Raw genomic sequence first — 9049 nt, 5'->3', positions numbered from 1 at the left:
TTTTTCATCTCCAATACCATTATCCCACACTCAGTCTGCCACTCCTTTTTACGGCGCAGTAAATGGAACAGGTCTAAATACTCATTTCATCCCATTTTTCATTTTCCTCCAGATAGCGCATTAACGAGTTTATGGTGTCAAAATCCACAGTACCATTCTCTGGCCATGACGGCCCTTCTCGCCGATATTCGGGCCACCAATGATTACAATAGTCAATCATTTTGTCCTTACTCATCTCCTGGAAAAACCTTTCACTTTTCCACCTCTTCAGTAAACATCCCAGCGGGGTATTTTCTGGGATACCTTTATTAGACTGAACCATAAACTTAAGTGTCTTAAATGGCATTTTAAACCTTACTCACAGCCGTACCAAAAACTCGGTAACCAATAGCAACAACCAATATGCAGCAATATATAAAATAATAAAACCACAATCAATATTAACAGTCCAACAAAATCAATCATACCACACACTCACACAACAATCACTTCAATACTGAGGTAGTTTCCTTTTTAGCAGCAACAAATTCAACCAACAATTATATCCAAAACAAACAAACAAAAAGGACTAAATACCAAATAAATACCAGACCAATCCAACTTGCCGCTTCTCGACACCGCGAGGGGCAAGTGCCGGACCTGCGCAGCTTTCGCCGCGTCTGACAGCCGGCGCCTAGGCTTCCCAGACCAACCAGACGTCTTAGCCCAACCCTGCGAGGATCGCCGCCTCGTCTTATGAGCAGGCACCCAAACCAGAAAAAAATAAAGCACCTTCGGGCTTACCTTTTGCAGTCGTCCGTCAGGTGCGGGGGCTGGGCACGAACCGATGACTCCCCGAGAATCACTCGGTGCCGGTGTGGAGTGGATCAGAACGCGAACCGCCCCAGGCACCTTCGGAGTCCTGCCGCGGTCGCCAGAAAACTGTTGCCCGATCCAAAGAAAACACAAACAACCGAAGTCGTTTATGCGGTGCTTTATTGAGGGCCCGGGAGCCTGTGGACTAGCGTCCAAAGACAGAGCCCCGTTTCACAGAAAAATCACAGGGTTTTTATATGTTTTCTACATGATTTCTTCATCATCATAATTTCTTAATTCTCTTTCACTACCTGGTACGATTATCTCTCTGACATTTAAATTTTGCCAAAAGTACATTCCTAGATTATCTCCTAGTTACACTGCTTACATTGCAATATCTGCCGTATAGTTCATCTGCAGGTTACATGTGGCCTACCAAGCCTTAGCATAACTACTACTAATGTCAACTAATGCTAACTAATACAGTTTATTGAACCAAATGGCAACACAAGCCACTTAGCCACCAGTGGTGCTCCTTTCCACTCCTTAACTAGGACCCAGTGTTCTGGCTGGATGTTGTGAACAGCAAAGTCCAAAGGCAAGTCCTTTTACACTGACTCAATGGAAACCCAGGAAATTCAATGAAAGATTACCTTGTATCTGACTGGAGAGCTTGCAACAGTACTCAGCTCAGGAGTCAAATGCTTTTCCCACATTAAAGAACTTTGTCAGCTTGGTCCATGCTTTCCTTCTAGCGAATATTTTGAAAAAAGTCAAGACGGGACACACACAAACAGTTCTTGTAGAGTTTTCGCATTCACGTCTTTGCAAACACGCTCCTGCAAAGTGCAGATCATTGACTGCTAGAACAGTCAGCGGGATCCCAGGAAAACAGGGCAGGGGCTGACAAGCAGAGATACCCTGCACCTGCCTGATGCTGGGGCACCGGGACTTCATCCATGTTCCTGTCTCCAGGGGAGAGCCCCCTTGGGTGGAAAACAATGCCTTCACTGAACTAGGAGGGAGGCACAGCAGGTGCAATGCCAGGGAATGCCTTTACCCAGGAGGCAGGGTGGAGGCAGAAGGAAAGGGGAGAGTTGGGAAGCTGCACCTGGGGCTCTGCAGGGAACCTGTGTCTATAAATGAAAAAATTTCATTAGATGGTTAGATGACAGGAGAATTGAGGTTTTGGAAGGCAGCTGCAGTGGTCCCCCAGCTTCAATTTCCTGTTCCACACAGCGGTCAGCACGGGCATGAAATCAGGTTCATCTCAGTTTACTGCAGAGAGGTCTTGGGGAAAAACCGTTGGGTGCACCCAAGAAGAGCAGGTTTGTGGAATCTGTGCAGTGCAAGAGAATCCGCACAGGCTCTCTGGGCAACCCACTGCTGGGGACAGGGGCCCTGGCGTGGCGGGCCGTGCCTGAACCGCACCTTTCTGCCTACAGTGCCACCCTCGATGGCTGCCTTAGAGCTGGGATTGGGACCCTGCACTTGCTGCAGGAGTCTCTGGCCTGGTTTCCGTGCTGACCAAAGGCTTGGAACCATCTCAGAACCTTGGTTCCCAAGGGGGTGGCCTCAAGAGGTTGCCGGGCAACTGAGGCCATGGCTGCCTGAATTCTTGGGAGCAAGATGCTGATGTCAGAGTGGCCATTGTGACGTGTGCGACCAAAGCCCCACAAGGGAAGGCTGGGCTCCGGCCATGTGTCAGTGCGGACTGGGCAAACGGTGGAGGAGAAAGGTAAGGCAGGGAAGCAGCTGCCCAGGGACCAGATGGGGCCCCACACCTCGGGGCTCTGGGCCTGTGCTGCAGGCTCACCTGCCTCTCCCTTCTCAGAATCAGCGGAGGAACATCCAGAGAGACGGGCGGTTGTTCCTCAACGCGTCGACGCGAGAGCAGAAGGCGGACAAGGAGCAGGGCTCACGCAGGGCTGACCAGGGAGTAGCACCCTCGTAGCTCTGGGCCCTGTTCTGCAAACTCCCATCACTCTTCTTTCTCCCACAGAGAGAGGAGAACCAGCACCCTGGTGGAGACAGCGGCGTTCCTGGACAGGGACTCAGCGCTGGACAGCCGCCATGTGCGACAGGGAGCAGGAGGGCCCTGATGGCAGGGAGCCAGGTGAGGGCAAAGCAGCCCTCCACAGCCTGGCCCAGGGGCTGTCGGGGTGGCCAGCGTGGGGCCCAGAAGCAGAGGTGTGGGGGAGACAGGAACTGCTCAGCCAGGCCAGGGCTGGGAGCCTCCTTCCTCCCTCAAGTGGGGCCCAGCTGGGCCAGGGGGCAGCTGTTGGGAGCCCCGTGCCCAGCAATGGCCGCTGCTCTCCAAGGCCTCCAGCCCTGCCCATCAGCCAGGCACGCAGGCAGGGACAGAGCAGCCCTTGGGGCCGATGCTGCGGGCTGAGAGCCCCACAGAGCTGCTCATGCCCGCTGCCTATGGCTCTGTCCCCAGCAGCATGCCTGCTGTGTCGCCGTGCAGAGGCTGACCTGGACATCTGCGGCGACAAACATGAGAAATACGGGCTCTGTGCCCACGTGTTCTGCCTGGTGAGTGTCTCTGGGCACTCTCTCCAGCATTGCAATGGGCAGTCCCTGCCACCCTGTCCTCATCAGCTCTTCTCCAATTCTGCAGTATTTTGCCACACTGCTTTTCCAGCAAGCAAATAAACGTCTTGGACTCCTGGGTTTTCTACCTCAAGATATCCAACTTGCAGTCAGGCGGGCAGCACGGAAGGTGAGAGCCTGGCAAAAGAGCAGGGAGATTTGTGCCAGGAGAGGCTGGCCAGAGCTTAGCCCAGACCCCCAGCAAGAAAGGCCGGCCATGCAGCCGGCTGTGGGACAAAGTCTGGCTCCCAGCAGCTCCGTGGAGCCTCTGGCACAGGAGCTTCCCTCACCAGCTGGCTCTGTGGGCTGAGAGCCAGCAGCAGCCACATCTCGAGCCCTGCCCGGGGCCCTGGGGCTGCCTGGGGAGGTCCCAAGGCTGACGCTGATGGGGCTGCCTGGCTCATTCCAGCACTGCTGCGTCTGTGGCCAGAGCGGGGCCACCATCATGTGCTGCAGGGAAGGCTGCGACAGATGGTTCCACCTGCCCTGTGCCAAGGAGGGCGGCTGTGTCAATCTGTACATTGCCCCATACAGGTAGCTCCTCTCCCCTTCTGGCCACCCCCAGGGAAGGACCAAGTCTTTCTCATTATGCCCGTCCTTTTGCCCCCAGGTCCTACTGCCCTGAGCACCGTCCAGAGCAGGACGTGCAGGTGACTCCAGAGCCGGGCACCGAATGCCCCATCTGCATGGAGCCAGTGGAGGATAGAATGACCCACAAGACCATAGTGTGCCCGGCGTGCAAAAGAGCCTGGTTCCACAGGGACTGCCTCCAGGTGGGAGCCCTGCCCTCAGGCCTGGGACACAGCAGGTGCTCAGCAGCACCAGGGCCTGGCTCACACTGCTTCTGTTTGCCCTGCAGGGACAGGCCATGGGCGCTGGTGTTTTATCCTTCTGCTGCCCCCTCTGCAGAGACCGTGAGACATTCCTTGTTGAAATGTTCATCATGGGAATCCGCATCCCCTTCAGGTTGGTGTCCTTCTGCTGGGCTCACAAGACAGGAGGTTGCAAGTGCTGTGCTGTGCCAGGCCCTGCCCCAGCAGTCCAGGCCCTGCCCCATCCAGGGAGTCTGGACTTCCACTTCTCACGGGACTTGGAAAAGCATTGGAGGAAGAGCAGGGACACCCTGTTACCTCCATGGGGTCAGGGCAGCAGAAACACATCAGCTTTTCCTTTCTCCATCAGAGAGCCAACATGGGAGGACAACAATGCCTTTGCAGATCTAGGAGAGAGGCACAACAGGTGCAATGCCAGGGAATGCCTTTACCCAGGAGGCAGGGAGGAGGCAGAGGAAGAGGGGTGAGTTGGGAAGCTGCACCCGGGGCTCTGCAGGGAACCTGTGTCTCGGGAAGGCATCAAAGCAGAAGGAGCCAGAGGAGCTCGGCTGCACAATCCCGTGCTGGGACACTTGGTCTTCAGAGCCATCAACCCGTTTGCTTCCCCAGGCCCTGGAAGCTGCTCCTGTGCTCCTCCTGTGCTGCTGAGGGCACCCACAGGCGCTGCTCTGGCCTGAGAGCGAGGACAACCCACTGGGAGTGTGACAGCTGTGCTGGTCTCGGCACGGGTATGAGGCAAAGCAGGCGGGTGTCCCTGGGCTGGGGCCAGTGCCCAGGCTGGGCACGGCAAAGCCCATGGGCTCCTGGAGGGCTGGGGGCAGTGCTGTGGTCGGGCATGGCCTGGTCCAGGCCTGGCAGGCCTCTGACATTCCTGTTTGGCCTTACAGCCCCCAGGGATGAGCCGGAGCTCAATGGCCCCAGCCTGATCAGACAGTCAGGACCGGAGCCTGCTCATGGCCTTTCAGAATCTGAGGCCATCAGGCCAAGCTCCAGCAGCGCAGTGCCATCGCGTCTGGCTCCCCAATCTCCAACTCCAGGGACCAGCAGCCACAGAAGCCTCCGGCGTCCAGCTTCTTCCTTGGCAGACAAGACCCGGCAGCCCACGCACACCAAGGGCAAGATCCAGCAGCTGGACGGGCCCTGAGGACAGGGTCCGTTCCAGACGTGCTGGGCCTGACCGCAGGCGAAGCCGCTCTCACCAGCAAAGGCGGGCCTCAGATGGAGCCGTCCGGTCACGGAGTCGCCATGACAGGAGCAGCAGGAGAACATCAAGTGCAGAGAGGCCCAGGCAAAGGGAGACCCTGTCGCGGGCTTCCCGCAGACACAGCCGCTCCCGGCAGCAAGCTCATGCCCAGAGTCCACCTGCCTGGTCGAGGAGTTGCCGAGACAGGAGCAGCAGGAGAACATCGAGGGCAGAGAGGCCCAGGCAAAGGGAGACATCCTCAGGGACGTCCCCCAGACGCAGCCGCTCCTGCCCGCAACGTCGGGCCTCAAATCAACCTGCCCAATCCAGGAGTCACCAGGACAGGAGCAGGAGGACAGCAGCAAGTGCTGAGACGCCCAGGCGCAGGGGGACACCATCGGGGACGTCGCGCTGGAGCAACCGCTCCCGCCAGCCACGTCGGGCCTCAACTCGGACCTCTAACAGCAGCACGTAGTGTCATCTTTTCTTTCTAGTCCCTCTGTTTGCTGCCGTAAGTGAAGGTGAGAAGGGTCAATACAGGGACCTCGAGATTTGCAGGTCTGTGGGAAAACCCAAATTAGCTCTTGGCATTTCTATGATTCTTGATTTCTGTTATCCTGTATTGTTAAGGGAAAAGCCACTTAAGGACATAGCTAATTAAGAAGGACACTCATTGCTGCCTTTAGACAGATATTTCCCCACCGCTTACCCTTGAACATGAACCAGTCCTTAATGGCTTGGATACGTTTAGGGAGACATGAAGAGCAAGGTGGCTCTTAGGGAAGCTGTCTTTGAAAAGGCCGTGTGCTGAGTTGCTATCCTTAAACAATCTCATTTCAGTAAAGCCTTCCTTCAGTAAAGCGGAAGAAGAAAGAAGAGAGTGAGACACTGCCTCAAGTGTCTGGAGAAATCGATTGCGACACTGCTGCTGATTTTAAAGACTTGCTTGGACCTTCAAAGATCAAACCAGAAAAGACAGTGGAAATAGCCTGGGACAAAGAGGATGCGCAGGACTCTGCCCAGACGAACGTCCAGGACCTTTGCCTGAAACCGACAGAACTCAGGAGTCGAGTGCTTTCAAGTTTTCCTTCTTTGGAGACACAGAGGAGTTGGGCATCAAAGAAGGTAACAGCAGAACCCTCCTAACGGAGCCATTTCTAAGGAACGGCTTCTGGCAGGCACTGTAGAGCAAATATGGTGTAAAGAAGGACATAATGCAGAGGATGATCAGCAGCAGAAGTCAGTACTTATGCTGAAGCATTTTGATCTTCTTTTTCAACTTGCCAAGGTTGTGGGAGATTAATGAGAGGTAACTCCTGCTTGCATCTCAGGAATTTTGAAAGGCACACCTTGAGAAGGCATTGGGATTTTTGCAGAGTGGTGAAAAAAGCTTGTTGTCATCCCCTGAACTTCTCAAACAGGGGAAAAAGGTGACACAGCAGTCATACCAAGTTACATGGAACGCAACAAGATTTTAAGAAAAATGGGTGTTGAGGTGGAGGGAGGAGCAAAATCCTGGAGTTGACCCCAAGCTCAGTGACCATTCTGTTAGTTAGTGAATTCTATACCTGGACCTTCAGGAAAGTGAAACTGAATGACACTGAAGGATCATCGGGGTGTCCTAAGCTCAGATAAAATAAGGCCTTATGAAATGAAGATGAAGGAATATTTAATCAAGTCACAGTCAGGTAGGAATGAAAGGAAGCTGTGCCAAGTTATTCAAAATATTAAGAAACAACAACACATAGCAACAAGCCCCCCACACTTGTGCTGAATTCAGAAGCTATTCACTGTCTTCTGGATGCAATGATAAATGTTGAAGAATACATAGGAGATGCCTTGAACAAAGTGGAAAATCCTGGAGCAGAACTACAGCTCAGAAAATCAGGGAGGAGAAGATTCTGTCCTTCCTAAATCTGTCTTTCCCTGTGTAAATATTTCGCTTGAAAGAAGGAAGTTTTCCTGGCAAGCAGAGATATAATCTGGTTTTGGCTTTCTTTCTCTTTTGGTGCTGGTTTTGCAGAGCCTCACGTACTTGGAACGATAAAACTGGAAAAAGTCAGGTGGCAAGAGGATTCACATTTCCAAGACATCCCTTCTGGGGGTGCTGATGAGCCTGAGATGTCAGAAATTGAAAAGCACCAAGAAAGGCAAGTTCCATTTGTATTTGTTGTCTACTTGGCTGTAGTAGTTGGATGCTGTGGGAATATTAATGGCAGCACTGAGGAAATGGGAAACTGACACTGCACACATCTGAGCAAGGAAAATCATCTTGGAAAACCACTGGTGCTGCTCGGAGTCCAGAGTCCCAGCAGCCCATCCGATGTGAAGTTGAATGTGAAGAGAGAGAAGTTGAGCACAAGAAATGGACTGGGTTGTTTTGGTTTGGCCCACCCCAAACTGATTTTTGCCAAAAGGCAAAGACACAGTCAGTTTTCTTGTAAAAAGTGGGTTTTTTTTTTAATAGAAGGCTTTATTTGCATACTATGGAGTAGAGCTCTTCCATGTATACCATTTCTCTGAGGCACTACAGCTCTAACTCGTGCTCATGGGATTTGATAGGACCTTTTAGGATGCTAAAACCCCTTTGTACTTGTCTAGGGTTCTTTCTCTACCACGCACAGAAAGTGCTAGAGTTTCCTTCTTCTCCAAAGATAATGAACGTCTAAGAGGTACGACACAACTTCTTCAGCCCCTTTTGTATATTTTTCCCTTTTAAACCCTTACTGGACTTGAGTAAGGAGGAAAAAATGCTGCCTGGTTATGAATGCTCTGTAGTCAAAATTTGCCATCCTCTCTCTTGTGGTCAAAGTTGCGGTAGATCCCATGAGAGAGTCCTGGTAAAAAATAAAGGCTGAGCAGCTTTCTGCCTTTTCCTTTCTTTCAGATAATTGCCTCATAGCTATAGGAACTTTTAGAGCTTAGCAAAAAAATAGTCACTAGACAGGTTACCGAGACATTTGGGATCCTTTCAGGTAGGTCTATCACCTTTAACTTTTTCCTGTCTCTCTGGTGTTAATCTGAGGAATGCCGAGTGCTCTTGTCAGTGACATATGTGCGTGCGGTTCTTCATCCTAATGAACCTGGGGCTTTCTCTTCTGAACTCAGTGAATTTTCTATTTAAAAACAGAGACAACAACAACAAAAGAAAACATACACAGCCCCCAAAAATTACACAGGCTGCCAAAACAATTGCTTGTTATATTTTGTAGAATATAGTCTCAAGTCAGGCTTAAATGACGTTTGTTTCTTGAGACTTGTTAGATAACGCTGATGAAATGTATGGCTGTGTTCATACAGTTACTGCCCTGCAATCTTCCAGCCTGTCTGATTTACAGGGTGTGTCAGAATGGAGATCTCAGCCCTTGGCAGGCAGCACTTCTGGGGGCAGCTGTGGGATCCTGCTGCTGAGCATTTAATGCAAGAGCTGCTGTTTCACTGCCATTTAGATTTCAGCATGTTCAGGGAGACAGCTGCTGCCTTTCATTTTTCTTAGTACACCAGGCTGCAGTAGGGAACATTTCTGCTGGAGCCGACATGTGGTGGGGGGCAAGAGAATAGGAGGGACGTGAAGAATAGAGCTTCTGACTTGACCATTGTGTTGTTCATTCATGATTGTTGGGAGCAGCAGCAGAATCAGAAG

General features: G+C 52.1%; 1 pseudogene; it reads left to right on the top strand.

Moving 5' to 3' along the window:
• Positions 1–2494: 2494 nt before the first annotated feature.
• On the top strand, positions 2495–5367 carry LOC148183187 (E3 ubiquitin-protein ligase PHF7-like; annotated as a pseudogene).
• Positions 5368–9049: the final 3682 nt, after the last annotated feature.

Source organism: Pseudopodoces humilis, chromosome 13, assembly GCF_049639895.1.
Source record: "Pseudopodoces humilis isolate 2021_Gansu_Grassland_sample_001 chromosome 13, ASM4963989v1, whole genome shotgun sequence".
Taxonomy (NCBI): domain Eukaryota; kingdom Metazoa; phylum Chordata; class Aves; order Passeriformes; family Paridae; genus Pseudopodoces; species Pseudopodoces humilis.
The sequence above is the reverse complement of the archived record's forward strand: the minus strand, read 5'-3'. Positions and strand labels throughout refer to the sequence as shown.